General features: G+C 38.8%; 1 protein-coding gene and 1 long non-coding RNA gene across 24 annotated transcripts in view; one reads left to right on the top strand and one right to left on the bottom strand.

Moving 5' to 3' along the window:
- Positions 1-17,500, top strand: part of EBF3 (EBF transcription factor 3) — a 189,124-nt gene that overhangs the window by 78,690 nt on the left and 92,934 nt on the right. The window lies entirely within an intron of this gene.
- Positions 1-17,500, bottom strand: part of LOC309532557 — a 40,552-nt gene that overhangs the window by 314 nt on the left and 22,738 nt on the right. The window contains exon 2 of one of the 2 annotated variants that reach the window (XR_014219931.1): positions 6,203-6,316. The exons of the other annotated variant lie outside the window; for it this stretch is intronic. This is a non-coding gene — a long non-coding RNA (uncharacterized lncRNA). The remainder of the gene's footprint in view (positions 1-6,202; positions 6,317-17,500) is intronic. 2 annotated transcript variants of the gene reach the window in all.

Raw genomic sequence — 17,500 nt, 5'->3', positions numbered from 1 at the left:
AAATCCTTGCGTTGACTTCACGGAGTTAAAAAATAATAACCACCAGTAATTACCAAGCTCTTCTTTATTCTTAAAGTGTTGAAAATGTTGGTGTTTGTATTATCATCGCTACTGAGAACACACTAATTAGGAGAACGAAGAGACAGAAAACACCTAACATTCCAGGAGCATTCACTCCAATAGGTATGTCAAAGGCATCAACAGAGATGTGCAAAGCAGGGACTTCTAGCATCTTCTTGTAATGGCAAATGATGCTCTACGTTGCAGACAGTGAGCCTGCATGTGCAGAGGTGGGTTCATGATCCTCTGGCATGAAGGCTTTGTGCTTTACTCACCTAAATATTCTGTGAACCGCCCTGAGACTCCCGGGTATAGGGCAGTATACAAATAATAATAATATAATTAATAATTATAATTAATAGTCCTTATAAGAAGACTAAACCGAGGCACACTTTCCCTAATGAGGCCTCCCGCCCCCAGTGCCCTTCCACCGTTCGGCTTCCGTTCTTAGAACAAGGTAAAGTTCGCAAACCAGGACACTACTTCCAGTTTTGCGGAGTTCGTAAACCAAATAGTTCGTAAACAGGGCTGTTCTTAAACTGAGGTACCACTGTACTGCATTTTGGGGAAAGCTTGTTTTTCCACAAAGCTTGATTGGGTGCTGCTTCTGTCTTATTTCAGAGTTTACATTGACTTGATTTTAGATGGAAGACAATAGGGTTGCCTATGCATGCTTACCAGAGAGATAGCCATTTGGAGTATAGTAGGACTTACCTCTGAGTAAAGATGCATAGAATTAGATTGTATGTTAGTATAAGAGCACATACTTTGGCTTAACTAACTTGTTGATGAAGCTGAAAATAACCTGTGGAAGATGACCAAAGTAATTATAAGTACTGACTAAAGTAATCCATTAAATCATACTAAGTAATATGTTAAAATATTGCCATTTGTAAATCTGGTACAATGTGCACTTTCTACCCACTTACCTTGAAGATTTGCACAACCCGTGCTATTGATGTAATGAGATATTATGAAACATATGTGGGAATGAGAAGCAAAATAAACAAAACTTATGCATTTTACACAGAAATAAACATAGGTTCTGTTCACATGAAAGAGGGACTGTTTCATTGGTATAAATGAAATTGGCCCTTACCGTTTTAGAAGGAATCTTCCCCCCCCCCCTTCTGTGCCACGAAACAGAATGAAAGTAGCCATATAGAGTGATTTCTTATTCCTTGACATAGTCCGTGCAGGCTCTCTTACTCAAAGGGGTAAATCTGATCATTTTAGCTAATGAACTGCAGCAGAGCCTTATCAATTATCTAGATCAAGAGAAATTCTGTTATTGTGACTGGCTTCATTTGAGTTTCCTTTGAGGAGTTGGTTTGTGTCACTCAGTGAAGCCATTTGGTCAGAAGGGAGGTTCTCTCTCCTCTCGCTTAAACCAAGTCCCTTTCCAGTGCTATTTAGAACAAGATGTGTGTTAGCCCTAATCCAATAAACACTGCGGAGGAAGGCCAATGTAGCTCTGTGGGGAAATAGTGTCCAGGCTTGTAGCAACATCTAATGGGCATTTAGGTGCAAACTAGCTGTGAAGTGTTAAATATTTACATGTAGAATGCCAATAGTAATTGTCCACTTTATCTGAGCTAGCCTAGGGAAATGTCTTATTTGTTTCCATGTTACTTCAATAAAAAGAAGACTGGAAAATCCCCTCACTATTTCTTGGGGGCTTAGAATTAATAAAGCTAGGCAGTATAAAATATGTGCTTTGGTTTTCTGAATGATCACTTCTGCACCAGGCCATATAATATGGCTTTAACTCCATGTGGCCTGTCTATTAAGCAAGACAGGATGAGCCTCACAAATAATAAAAAATATTTATGCTTTTCTTAGTGATACTAACAAGGTAACATATCAGAGAAGAAATGGCAGCAGAAGAATAAGGTAACTCTGTCTTATGAATTCATGGCACAGTGGGATCCCTTTCTGCTCCCATAAACACCCTAGGATTCTGTGTTCTATGCTATTATTCCACAAATTGTATTTTTTTCTTTTTGTTTGTGAAATCTGAAGTGTCATAAATGCCTCCATCTCATATATATTTGATAGTTAATATTAGTCTCATCCAGGAAAGTGCACTTTACATGTGGCAACATACGATTACCTGAGAGTGTTATTGCAAAGGAAAAAAATCAATACCAATTTATAATTCACGATTGCAGTCTATCAGTTTTTATGGCTCTCTATCCAGTCTCATTAATTTTTTATTATGATTGACTGAAACTGAAAGATTTTTAACATGTTTCGCTGTTATTTATTCAACCTTAATAATTAAATAAACCTTAATTGGCTGTATTTCGAAGCATCTTGAAGCTATGGCCAGAACGGGTTTTGGTGACCATACATTATTAATGCTAGAAATACCGCACATTTTCTTCTGAGCCAAGCTCTAGGAAATGATCTGCTATGTACCATAACAAGGGAAATAGATTTTGTAGTCACCTAATCAAATTCTATTTAAAAGGAGACTATATATTTTAAATTCAGAATATAAATTATCAATAACTCATTGAGAAAATGTGATACAATATTCCTAAAGCAAGCGGGGAAGCAAGAGTACCTGATCAAGACTTGTATCAGAATCTAAAAGCTTGATTAATGAGGCTAGCTGGCCTATCAAATAGAAAAGTCTAAATGAGTATGATTTCACAAAGGATTTTCCTGATTGGTGGTTAACTTGTGCCTTTAAAAGGTGATTGGCAGATGGAAAATTGCACTTTCAAATTTCATCCGTATTCATTTCAGTTGTTCTTCTACATGTCAACTTCTTGCCATTCCCAGACAGGCCAAGGCTGTATACATTAGCTGTTACCACCGTGAAAAAAAGAAGGAAGACAATCCTATATTTGAGCATTCTGAAGGAAAATCAATCATGTCATAAGTGAGAAGTATGGATAAGTTTGAACGGTGGCAAGTTTCATCATTTCATTTCTGGCCATGCTGGTAGATTTTTTGAGTGTACAGTTCTGCTGAGAGGCATCCCCAGCTGTAGCGATAGAATAAGCAGTGTAATAGAGTTGGGCTAGAGGGGAAATTTTTTCTCCCTGATATTTGTCAAGTAAGTTTCTTGTGGTATTGTACAGAAGCAACATCAAAACCTAACATTATATACACTAGACATTTTGACAGAATTGGAAAAAAAGGCTTCTATTGACTATGACAAGGATATATCAACTCTCCTCAATCATATGTCTGAACCTCTTGCTTTATGGTTTTTGTTGGTGGTGATTGGATGGCTCAAAAATTATATAGACATAAAAATCTATATAACGTTTCACAAAATAGATATTCTTTGTGCTCCCAGAAGATGAAGATATAGAATTAACTGCAGAGGATTTTTAATTATGGTAAATTGGGTTGAAGGTTGGGTTTTTATTTTTTTTAATTTGGTGGGGCAGAAAAACGGGCTTAAGGAAGTGGTTATAGTAAAGGAACATAGAGCAGTTTAATTTGATCTATTTATAGTACTGAGAAGGGACATCATTTTATATTGGATATGCAGTGAAAACTGTGGGAGACAAACATGTTGCAATTTCACAATCTTGTTCTTATTATTATTGAAAGAGCTGTTCTTGGCAGTAATAAATTTAACACAAAAATCAAATACAAAACAAATTTATTCTTCCAGAGCTGATACACCAGTCATTTTTTCCTTGTCTTGCATTAAGCTTTAAAATCAACTGTCACTACCTATCGATTGCATCTGAATTGTTATCTATATTTCTCAAAAGTACTCTTGACAGTTAATACAGTGTAAATTATAATCTGGGGAAATGCTGCTCGTATTTGGCAGCAAATTGCTTAGATTCTGACTAAAGCTGCTTTTATTTCCCGATCTTTTTCCTGTGGCCATCTATTCTACTAAGAATAATTCAGTCCAAATTATTTTAAATATACACTCAGTCCAGTATGTAAATCATATTGTGAAAATCACTCTTGAATTCTGCTCAGGTTGATATCAAATTAATAATAAAATAAAAATGGCACAGCCTAATACATTGGAAAGTCACAGGTCTGATTATGTTTTCCATTAGATGTATGTTTAAACTACATTTCTAAAAACTACAGTTTTAAGCCAGTAGCAAATGGTGGGAGAGGAGGGGAGAAATAGAAAGCGTGTGTATGTGTGTGTATGTGTGTGAATGAGTGTGTGAATTCAGAATATTGAAAAGTAGTGATGGTATCTTTGGCAGAGAAAACAAATTGAAAAAAATTCCAAAAATCTATGTACATACACGTGCACACTCATACACACCACAATAAATGAAACAACTAGGATTTCTTTAAAATGATAATTCTGGGGATTTGTAAACTACTAAATGTTTATGGAATATGTAGCACACAGACTAAGAGCCTAATTTGCTACTGTTCTAGGAATTGTCTTTACATGTATTGTTTCCTCTCTGTTTATTTTCAGTTTATTTTTACTGATATTTTACAAAGAGCAGGAAGTCTGAGGCAGGTGGATAGAGTAATTATAAATGACACCTTGGTGTCTTTTCCTTGATGCAATTATTTGCCTAGAAGCCATTTCATTGTTCTGGATGGAGCCTTGCACCTACTCTAAATTTGACAGCTAGGGCTGACCATTGAAATTAAAGAGGAGTTATTCTTGGAGACTATATGTCAAATGTAGCTCTTCGAATGGCCCAGATCGAATGTTACCTGTGTGGCTTGTTTACCAGTTCCACATTGCTGTTTCTCAGACAACTCCAGTAGCATTTATAATGGGAGGATTGTATATGAGAGGAATGTGTCATGGTTATTTTCCATGAAAAGTAACTTGTGAATCATTCCCATCTTTAAGAAATATGGATGATAATAACAGGATGCGAATGGAATATATCTCTGCATTTGACCCTTACTTGGAAGAAAATTCCAGTGAAAACAAGTATTTATTGCTTATTATTGTTTTGTTTGCCACTTTCCAACATAGATATGCCCAAAGCAATTCACAGCACATAAACAACAACAACACCTTTATTGTCATTGTACAACCTGTGTTCAATGAAATTAAACGAGCTTCCCCCCCAAAAAAAACACTCAATCTCTTATCAAACAACACACCACCTCGCAAGTCAATTTCGCTATGTTATTTTCCGTTCAACAGCCTAACAGCCTGTGGATAGAAGCTCTTTTTTAGCCTGTTGGTACGACTGATTATACTTCTATATCTCCTGCCCAAGGGTAGAAGATTAAAGAGGTAATGGCACGGGTGTGAGCCATCCCTGAGAATTTTTCTCGCTCTCCTAAGGCAACGATCCCTTGCGATAACTCAAGGGACAGCCCATGATATCATGGGCTGTATTCACCACCCTCTGTAGAGACTTTCTGTCCGTGGCTGTCAGGCCAGCATACCACACTGTGATACAATATGAAAGGACACTTTATATTGTGGACCGGTAAAGGGAGTTCATCAGTTGTTGTTTAACATTATTCTTTTGCAAGACCCTGAGGAAATGGAGTCTCTGTTGGGCCTTTCTGACCACCTGAGTTATGTTGATCTTCCAAGTGAGGTTCTCACTAAGGTAAACTCCCAGGAATTTAAAGGAGGAGACTCTCTCCACACAACAGGGCATACCAAAGCATCATTACAATTGCAGTCTAGTACCGATTTCCAGCTAAACATGTTTAGGACTGACATGTAAAATCATAATAGTGGCACCTTTTAAAAAATAGGGTTTTTCTTAATCAAAAGAATGCAGTCATTGCCCTTTCCTTCCTTCTCTGTCTGTGTCTATCTCTTTCTCACACACAGGGGCTGCTTTGTAAAGAATGGGTTTTAGATATTTGAACTACTTTTCAGTCTTAATATTGATATCTTTTTTGAATAATTCTTTGTTTGACAGTTAACTTGAGCAAATGTATTATTTAAAGAAGTACCCTGCCTGGTCTTAAGATGTAGGCTGAAATCCTATACGCATTTAGCTGTGAGTAAGTTTCATTCAACTCAATAAGCGTTACAGCTGAGTAGACATCATAGAATAGTAGAATCATAGAATTGTAGAGTTGGAAGGGACTGTGAGGGTTATCTAGTCCAAACCCCTGCAATGCGGGAATCTCAACTATATCATACAGACATATGGCCATCCAACCTTAGCTTTAAAACCTCCAAAGAAGGCGGCTCCCCCACCTCTCATGGGAGTCTGTTCCACTGTTGAACCGCTCTTACTTTCAGAAAGTTCTTCCTGAAGTTTAGTCAAAATCTCCTTTCTTGTAACTTGAATCCATTGGTTTCCATCCTAGCCTCCAGAGCAGGAGAAAACAAGCTTCCTTCATCCACCATGTGACAGCACTTTAGATATATGATGGTGGCTGTCATATCTCTTCTCTTATTTATGATTTTTATTTATAATTTTCATTTATATACATTACAACAATTATTTTGCCAAGTTTTAACATTTTCAGTTTGACCCCCTTCCCCCTTTTTCTGCAGTTCCTTACATTTATTTTTGTCCTTTCCTGCATACTCCAAATTGTCTTAACTTATTCTTTTATTTGTCTATTCTAATATAAAACACACACACACACGTTTTAAACTGCAGGTTTTTACAATAGTCCTGCCAATGTTTTAATCTGTTACAGTTTGTTTGTAAATACTCAATAATGCCATATCTCTTCTCAGCCTCCTCTTTACCAGACTAAAAATGCCTGTTGTTGTTGTTGGTGGTAGTGTTGTTGTTGTTAGGTTTATTACCCGCCCATCACCAAAAGGTCCTAAGGGTGGGTTATAACAATATAAAAATAAATCTTTAAAACACTTCAAAACAAATAACTATTACAACTAGGAAAATGAAAAGGGTCGCACTCCCCACATCTGTCTCCTGACAAATGTTTGCTACTGAGCAGTAGTCTTTTAACTAACTTCTGGGTCAGGGGTGGTTTCTTAAGAAGAGGACTTGCCACTGCATCCTTCAAGATGGTATGTCCTTCTCCAGTTAGAAGTTGATCACTCCCTGGACTATGGACATAGCTAGGACTTTTGTTAGGTGGAGCAAAACCAATGTGATTGGTCAGTTAGTTAAGTATTTCTATTGTTTTACTTGATGGGGGGGCAACTGCCCCCCTCAGCTACGCCCATGCCCTGGACCTACCCAGGCAACCCTCTATGGATAGCTATAAGAAGTGAAAGTGCTCTGGAATGTGAATTCCAGGAATTTTTAAAGTAGTTTGTCCGTATCATTAGGCCACAACAATGAAAAACAATCCAGTACACTGCTTTGTGGATGATCGTGACTCCCTTTCCTTGACCCTCTGACATGGGCATGCACGCCAAGTCAGCTCTCTCATCCACAATCAGATCATGGACAAAATTTTATTCTGGACAGACCTGACATTTACCAACATCATTACAAAGCCAGGGGGTTGGCTGGCTCTAGAACAGCATTTCTCTCGTTCTGGAAATGGCTGAGATAAAAAGTTGACAACTCCCTCCTCCCCTTGAAAATACCAGGGGGATGAAATGAATACAAAGAGGGTGAGTCCCAATGACATGACCCAAATGTCTTTGATGTTCCCCCTTTGGAGTCACTCTCACCTGCCGCAAACCCCATCTCCCCTAGCAGCCTCAGTTTAGAGCCTCCCCTTTCCCAGCACTAATGAACTATATCAGTGTATTTCCAACAGTGCAATCTTATACGTGTCTACTCAAAAGTATGTCCCATTCAGTAAGTATAGCAGTAGGCATAAGTAGATTGCAGCCTTAATTTATTATTACACTTTTGTAATCATACAGGGAACCACTTATATTTTCTGATTCAGGTACCTGTGCCTTGAGCTGCTGTTGTTTTCTGCATAGTATCTCCTTGCATTTGTCCAAAGTAACTGAAAATGATCATATATAAATGTACACCTGTATGCATGGAGAGAAATTACATGTGGTTGAGGATTATAGCAAAACCTGTCATCTTTGGCATGGCACAGAAATGTACATTACAGGTCAACAGCCCATGGATATGTGAATCCACCCTTGGACAAAACTAAAAGGCTGAAAAAGATATTAAATAAGATAGTGCATATGTGAGAGATCGTAGAGATAAGGCCAAGAGTAAATTGAAACAAACACTTTCTCAAGTGATTTACAGGAAAGAAATAGGAGAAAAGTAATCTGTCGCTGGAAGTATTCATTGTTAAGAGTCATTTAATGCTAAAATAAATTATTCTCATATTTCAGCTTTGTGATTTAAAATGCATTGCTGAAAAGCTAACAATAAGAATCGCAATTTAACTGTATGTTTTAGTTCCTGAATTTCTGCAGCTCATTTGAAACAATATTTTCCAATTATTTTCCAATAATTGTATTCATATGTACATTTGAAAATACCAGCTTCCCAAAATGTCTGCTACACCAAACGATCTGAAGATCATGTATTCTGCAGTAAGCTCAATTCATTTCAATGGAGCTTACAATAAAAAAATAAAAAAAATCAAACCTAAATTGCTTCACTGTTGTTCTATTTTGGCGTTGATGGTAATTTGTCAAGCCCATATGCAATAATGGATTGACTCATATAACTAGGGCTATAATTGCAGCTGTTAGGTAGGCCTTCTTTATCTTAGCCTGTCTGAAACTCCCATTCTTGCATGATTTCTTGCTGTGCTTAAGCCATGTGTGTCTTGTTTTGTTTTAATACATTACTGACCCAGGGGCTCAGGTTACTGGGGTTCCTGTCATACATTTCACTCTCATAAAGCATTGCACCAAAAAGGGCGGGGAGCGGGGGGGGGGTTGGATAAAAGAAAGAAAGAGAGAAAACACTGTAACAAGGTAGCAATCATTGCTCATCGTACTAAGTATAAATGTCAACGTGTAAAACTTGACTGCAGGAAGAAAAGGGAGAAAAGGTAGTCGCTGAAAATAGGATACACTTACTAAAGCTGTTGTCGTAAGGTTATCTGTTATAGGAACTCTTAGAGCAGCACGTTCTGCGTCTTCCACATCTTGTTTGCCATTATAACCCCAATATAAACTGTGCCTTTACAATATATTCTTCAATATATAGTGCACAATGCTTCAGTGGTTAGAAAAGAATTCAACCCCCTCCCCAAAGTGATAAGAACTTTCGGCTAACTAAATGTGAAAATATTTGACAAACACACATTGTTGCAATACTTCAGAAGTCAAAAGTGCACCATTTCATTTGTACAGGATTAAAAACTCAGGCAAATTTGACAAACAGAATGTGCACTTAGTCAAGCAGATGGTTCCCATATTCTTTTTATTGTGAGGCAGCATCATTACCTTGATATTCCCTTTAAAGTGTTTGGGCATCACAGCATATGTTCCATAAACTTATCTTTTAATCTTTGAAAAACTTACATAATTGAAGAAGTTAACAGGTTGGTGGCTTAATAGGGATCTCATCCATGTTTCGTTTTAATACTTTTGGAAAGAGAGGGGGTGGAGTAAAGCATTCTTGGCTAATACGTAGCATATTCTGCATTTATTAAGGGAAAGAATTTTAGAGGTAGGAGGTGAAAAGACAATTTGGGAATTTTCATTCTCTGAAAAACTGCATATTAAACGTGAATTGCAATTTTCCATCTGGCCCTACTGGTTAGGAAGCTGCAGTTGGGCATGATCTCCACTGTCAATCAACAGTCCCCAACTGTGAGAAGCAAACCTCATGACGAAGCCCACCCCAACTCATTAAACCAAAGCAAACTGTATGAAGTGTGCCGCTGTGTGATTTTAATATTTGGTGCATGTGACAGGATCATTTTAGTGATTTGCAGGATTTATCTCCTCTTAAAAGTACTGCCTAAGGCTACTCTAATTGGTAGGAAAGCAAATTCCCCCTTTTCCTCCTGTCACTCTTTGTTTTATTTACTGAGAACTGCCGAAACCTATTTACACAATAATGAGGATAAATCACCGTGATGCTTTCAACACAAAGAGATATGTTATGTGTGTGTTGAAAGCAGTACAATTAAAACTAAATCCCAAATATTTCTGAAGTGGAGGCTACAGTTTGTGATTGAGAAATAAAAATTAAGACAAACGATAACAGTGGTATATTATAGCTCCTTCAGGCAGGCTGTTAAAGTCAAAATTCTTCAGGCATCTTTTATGATGGACAATTTCATTCAAAACTGCAATTAAGTAATTGTGTGTAAGTTGCTCTGTGGTCCAGATGGTCTTCCCCTCCCCCTTCGAGAGTCACACATGGAGGTGTCTCCCCAGCTCTGCACAGAAAGGAATCTTAGCTGCCTTCCCAACCGTGCTCTTTTTCTTTACTTGGATCCAGTGTTACTCCTCGTAGCTGCATTGAAAATCTGTACTGATATAAGATGCATGGATCAGACAATAGCCCAGGGTAGATAACATGTAAACATGTGGCAGCCTCTGCCCTCCTGCCAATACCAGGGGATCTGCCACATACTGCCTTTGTTAGCTGATCTCTGTCTTTCCAGTCATGAAACTGATTATCATAAGACCAGAAGAAGAGCTTTCTGGATCAGACCAGTGGGCCAGCCAGATGCCTGTGGGAAGCCCAAAAGTAGGACTTGACTTCAGTAGCACTCTCCATTTGTGATTTCTTGCAACTGGCATTCGGAACCATACTGACAATCTGACAATCTAGACACTCATCAGTCTAGCTTCAAATTGAGTTTTGGGACTGAAACTTTGTTGGTCAATGACCTGTGCCAGGGAGGGCTATGGTGAATGTAACCCTGTTGATTTTCCTTGAGCATGGTATCTTCCAGGCTATCTAAGTACGGTAAGTTGGAGGCACTGCTTTGCAGTGGTTATGCTCCTACCTCCAATAATAGTTCCAGATAATACCATTCAGTAACTTCTGCATGGCATTATGGGAACTTTCCTGCAGAGTCCCACAGGGTTCAGTCTTGTTGCTATTACATCTGTATGAAGCTGCTGGAAACAGTCATCAAGGGATTGGGAACAAAGTGTCATCAATATGCTGATGACACCTACATCTATCCCTCTGTTTCATTATACCAGCTCCTGAACCTGGGTCTGGAGGTGGTAATGGACTGGATGGGGGCCAGTTAATTGAAGCTGAATCCAGACAAGACGGAGCTGCTATGGGGAGTTGGAAATACTAACTACCTGTTCTTGATGGGGTTGTACTCCCCTTAAAGATTAGGTACGTAGTTTGAATGTGCTTCTGGAACCTCATTGTCATTTTGGGCTCATGTGGGCTCATTGGCTAAGTTCATCTTTGGCTGGATGAACCAACTGTGATTATTTCTGGACAGAAGTAGCTTGACCATGGTTACTCATTCTCTGGTAACAGTAAAGTTGGTCTATTGCAATGTGCTCTCTTTGGGGTTGCCCTTAAAGACAGTCCAGAAATTCCAACTCATGTGCAAAATGCCGTGACCAAAGTGGCTGTAGAGGCATGAGGTAGTGTGTTAACTCCATGACCATCTAATCGAAAGTTGTTCTGAATACTGAACGTAGATTTCCTGCTCACATTTCTGATTGTAAAGCATTAGTTTCTACAAAAAGGCAATTATGGCAAAAACAAAAACCACACAATTGTTACACTGATAATTCATGTGGCAACTTTAACATTTATTTATTTTAGGTGTTTATACACAGCACTTCAGTTGAATTTTCAAGGTAGTTTATATATATATAAAGAAGCAACATCCCAGGTTTTATATCTTGTTAACATAAATAATTGTTAATGATGCCATAAAGCTGGATAATGAATGTTCTTAGTAATATGCTATTCAAGGCATAGAAATGTTTTCCCTAAAACAGAATGTTCTTAGGAATATGTTAAAGAAATGCAAAAGTCATCATTGAAACTGCAAGAGATCAGCCTTTTGACTTCCTTGCTCCCTAATCTGTATTTGTTTGAAATGCATGAATAGCTACTTGAACTAGAGCATGTGAGGGAGATGCAACCTTTCCATCACCCTCAGGCTGGTTATGCATGGAAGATGCTGGAGGAAATATGTTTATAAAGTCTCTCCTTCTTGGAAAAGCAGTGATTGTGATATCAGGGTACTTGGCTGAAGCCTCAAAACCTTGTACTCTGAAGTAGCCGAATTGAAATGATGAAGTCCAGAGTACATGTTAATAAGACTGCAAATCTTAGGAATATAGATGAGAGACTGCCTTATTTTCATAAGCTGGAGAGTTTACTACAGGAACGTCTGTGGTCAAGAGCCACCCAAACATATACCTCCCAACTGCTGGTCTTTGCTTCCTGCTGCAGCAAGGTATTATTCCTCACTACTGCTGATTCTATTCCTCTCAAATACTAAACTCCTTCCTGTTCTTCTACTTCCTAACCCACTTTTCTTTTCCCTCCACATTGTTCTTGGAAACTGCTCACTCTCAGGTTGTTACTACTGTCCGCACCTCCCCTCTACTTCCTCTTATCTATGATTGCTCAGTTCAGAAATAAGGGATGGAGGCTGCAGTTGTTCTGTGCTGCAACTGCTTAAAAAGCATCATTCCCACCTTGCTTGGAAAGTCTGCTTGATCTGCAAATCCAAGATCCATCACTCTAAATCAGCATTACCCAACCTGGTGCCCTCCAGATGTTTTGGACTACACCTCCCATTAGCCCCAGTCAACATTGCCATGGGAGTTGTCCAAAACAGCTGGAGGGCACCAGGTTGGTGAAATGTGCTTTAAACCATAGACTCTGCCTAAACCGTATCTTCAAAAGTATCTCAATTTAGAGTGACAATTTTCATAGTACTCCCATTGAAGTAGCCCCAGAAGAAGTAGTGAAAGAATATCACCTACAGCTTTATAGCTGAAGTACATTTATTCCATCTTGTCCAAAAAGTCAGTGGTGGCCATAAGTTTTGAGGGTAATTGGACAAGATGCTCTCAGTGGTCCCCTCTCCCTCATTGTGCCCATCTCTTTACTCCCTTTTCATTAGTAGCTCAGCCACAGAGGGGAGTGACAGACAGCAATAGCAATAGCAAGAAGGGGGATAGCAGCAGGACCAGGAGGCCAGAGATTTGTAGTAGGCGTCTCTAGTAGAGTATGGGCTTTTGGCAAGTGTCTGTTGCTGACCCTTGAAGCTGTGCCTGGTTACTGAGTGAAATTGCAATGCCATCCGTATACTGATGATACTTAGCAGTATTGTTTTTATCTGACTCAGATCCTGCAATGTCAGTGGCTTCCCAGTGACTTCCTATGATTAGAGGCTGGATATTTGAACTGAATTTAACTCCATTAAGACAGAAGTATAAGCAAGACTTGCATTTGGATGTAACTTTGGAATGGGAGACTTGGACTGCCATAATTTGTGCTGTTCAGCTTCCTATAACTCACTGACGCTTGCAACCATGTAGTGTTCCTGAGATTCCTCACTGAGCCTGAATGCCCAGTTTGTGCCAATGGCCAGACGTGCTTAGATGTCTGCAGCAGCTTCTATCAGACTGAACCTAGGTTGTACACATGGAGTTTCCCTTGTTGACTGTTCAAAAGTTTTAAAGTGGCACAAAATGTTGGAGCCTGTCTTCTTCTGATGGTGGTAGGTCACACTGGTTTCCTAATGTCTTCCTGGTTTGATAGAAGTTGCTGGCTATAACTAGCAAAATGTTCATCGGACACCATCTATACTTCTCTGTTCTTATTTCCCATAGATTAATCAGAATAAGCTAATAATTCAAAATACACACAGCATATTTAAGTACAAATCTATGACAACAAATAGGTAAAATTATTGAAAATGCCTGGTATTACATTAAATTTCATAAAATGATGACTTCACCTTTCAGTTGCCAGTGCAAAAGACCCTTAATTATCTGACCTGGTTTTCAATCTGAGCACCTCCCAGATCAACTAGCCCAGGTCCAGGCAGGTATGGTTCACTGCCTGGTGGTACGAGGTAGAGTCTTCTTGTCTATGGAATTCTCTTTCCATATGGGATTACATTTTAACTTGGCAGTGGAACTATTCTCCTGTACTTTTGAAATACATTAATCGGTTGTCCAAGTTTTTACTTGGCACTGCTATGTTTTATTGTTTGAAGGATAATTGTTTCCAACTTGTTTTAGGTTGCATGTGATTAGCTCACATTCAAGAGCACACCCATTGAAACTACTGCACTTGACAAACTCAGTTTCAGTAGGTCTTCTATGAATGTGAGTTAGCTGGATATAGCCCATTGTGCTTTAATGTGGTTTTATAATATCTCTTGAACATGTCTCTGTGATTGCTGTATATGATGAAGAAATCTGTTTAAAAGGCTAGCGTTTCCTGGACAGATTACCTATATTTGATAATACAAACTTGTTATTTTTATAAATTGACTCGGTCAGGAGTCCAAGTGGCCAAGGACTCAAAATGCCATTAAGGCGGGAGGGAAACCCTTAAACCTGGGGGATAGCTTCTGCAACCCCAGTTCTACAAATAGAATGGGCCAGATTCAGTGAAATAGTTGTGCTACAGGAGCTAGAGCAATAAGTCCTGCTAGTGCAAGGGGTGTGCCTCCTGCACACACACCAAATTGGCTGTGGTGGCAAGGGGATGATTGGGAGAATTCCCAGAACAGTGTATGGAGAAGGAGAGGGGCGATTGTTCCATCAGTCAAGCAGAAATGCTTGTACTGATGGAGTTACCTTCTTAGCACTGCTTTGAATTCTGAGTTGATTGCAAGGATGTTCACAGCCAGTATTCTTGATGGCTGCCTCTTAAATTTGACAATACGTTCTCTAGAAGCTCAACTATACTAGAGATTGATATCAATAAGAGGAGGCATAAAACATGGTTGCAATTGCATTTTGTTGACCAGGGGTAGGAGTGGATGCGAGTGGTTTAAATAATTGAAATTGGTTTATGATTTCAACACTGTTGCTGACTGAAAGTTTGGGTGTGTGAATGAGCTATAAATATAAGTAGTAGCAATAGTAGCTTGGCCTGGTCCTGCACCAGTCCTATGTACCTTTATGTGGGAATAGATGCTCTTTAGAACAGTTCACTGGGGATTTTTGAATGTAGGGACCTTCCAGAAAATTCCATGCTACAACATTTACCATGCTGTGTGCAAGCTCTCAAGTGGTCTGTTTGGAGTATTTTGCTAAAATTTCCACTAAATTATTTTGTTCAGAAGACTTGCTGGACTAGACTAGATAATATAAATAAACCATTTAAATAATATTGCTAAAGTCTAAAGTCCAAAAACAGTGAGAGAGTTCTTTTTAGAAGGCAAAGGTCCAGTTTGCTAAGGGAACAGTGAGGAGGCTTGGCACATGGATAAAAAAATACAAAGGTCAAGGAAGACCAGTTATATGCGTAGCATCCAAGAAAAGACCACAGACCAAGCTTTCTGCTATAATGACACGCATATACCCTGTTGTGGCCAGGAAGACAAGATACTCCTACAGGGGCATCCAATGGCCCAAGGCACCACTATAGACTGCTTTTCTTTAAGACCATGACAGTTTTGACCATTGAGTTGTGTTCTGTGCATAAAGAGGAATCAGGGACAGGCCTTTGTTGTCAATAGGTAAAATGGACAAGGGGCAACTACTGCATTAATTGATCAGCAGAATGCTGAAGAAGATATGCAGACTGGCAATTCAGTAATGTCCCCAACCCAAGGACACTGGGTTCTTCTGGATAACAAGTGCTTAGCAGGCTGCCCACTTATTTCTGCCTCTCCATAAGCCTTGGCATTTGGTACGGTCACCCATCTCTGAGAATGGCCTGACTGTGCTCTTGGCAGCTGTGTGTGTGAGGCTAAATGATGTCCCAGAATCATTACCTTGCTGAAGCAGCCACTCCTAGGTTTTTCATAGAAATAGCAGGATTATGTTGTTACCCCACTTTTTCTCTTCCTGCTCCAGTAATGGCATGCCATGGTCTATCACTGAACAAATAGACCCAAGGAAATGCCAACCCTAGTTTTCAAATTCGTTTTAAAATGTAAACTAAACAGAACTGTGTGCCATTATACTGAAGAATCCTGTTTCTGAGATATTTAGGCTGCGTTCTTAATGTTGCTATACTGGTAACTGGGCCCTAAAGCACCACTTGTTATCTCTCTGTAGGGCACATGGAAATGCAAACCCCCAGCGAATTTGTCCCCTGCTGTCAAATGGCAACCTTTCACCTACCTGTTACTGTGACACCCAGCTGAAGCCCATCTCCTCAGGGACCAAACAGGCATCCTCCAGAGTTTTAGGAAACTTTACAACCTTAGCAGTACTCTGTTGACATTGTCAGGGGGACTGCTGCAGAGTAAAGCAGCCTGTGAATTGCCCTCTTCAATTTTGTTGTTTTAGTGTACAGCAAGATGCTTCTTCTGCATCCTCAATGGGTGTATATGAGTGAGTGTGTTGGGAATAGTGTTTACATAATTATTAAATGACCTTATGCCAAGTTTTGCACCAAATCCCCTCCTGCCAAGCATATAAACCTCCTGCCATTTAGTTATCTAGCCATTCTGCTCTGTGTTCCTTGCAGCTGAAAGTAACATTACACTCCCCAAAATGAAACCAAAGTAAATTGCAAGCACTGAGTTATAAAACTGAATTGCAAGTTTGAGGTTCACATGAAACTGTATCTGGCCTTTAGCCATAGAGTTTGCTGTACAATATTGTAAAATATGGTCCAAAGCATAATTTACAATACTAGCATCCAGCAATTTGCACAAACTTTCAAGTCATACAAAGAAACTGCAGGACTGGCTTATAAACTTTTTTTGTGTCACACACATACGGTATATTACAAAGCATCACATATTTTGTATGCGGCGTATTTTGACAGTAGGTGATGACTGCTCACTTATACAAAAAAAAAAAAATCACATAAGCAGATTTTAGCACATTTACTGGGTCTTTTAACTTCATCTGACACTGTTTGGAAGGAGGATGAGAGAAGTATATTTTTTATATCCCAAGGGGATTTCTTTATGATGACTCTTTCAAGGTGAATATTGGCATTTATTTAGCCTGAGCAGAAAATAAAAAAGAACATATAGAAGCACCAACACTGAAACACTGGAGTCAGCAAAGAATAGTCTATTTTGCCATCTTCACTTATCATACCTCAAACATAGCTAAATCTAAGTTAATTTGAAGTTTCTCTTGAGAAATTCATATCAAATTAAAGTGTTTCTCTGCAGTGATGACATGAGCAGGGAACACTGAATTTCCTCTAAATTATGGTCTACTTTTACAGTCTCATAAGATTTCCCTTTGTGGGCTCTATTCTACTATATTTGAAAGAAAATTAATTTAACTAATGACAGTTTAGACGAAACATCAATAACAAAGGAAGAAATGAGTTTCAAAAGCAGTGAAAAACATGCCCCCCCCTTAAGGAATAACATTTATAAACTGACCGGAGAATATCAAGCCAACATTTTATCATTAAAGTTTATTATTATGTAGGGTAAGTCATATGAAATGGCCCCTATAATACTACAATGAAAAGGTCTGAAAATTCAGATTTCTCTGTAAACTTTAAAAACAAGAAAAGAATCTTAT

Source organism: Podarcis vaucheri (assembly GCF_965113315.1).
Source record: "Podarcis vaucheri genome assembly, chromosome: 5".
NCBI classification, from domain to species: Eukaryota; Metazoa; Chordata; class Lepidosauria; order Squamata; family Lacertidae; genus Podarcis; species Podarcis vaucheri.
Note: the sequence above shows the minus strand (reverse complement) of the source record. Positions and strands in the feature narration are given on the sequence as shown.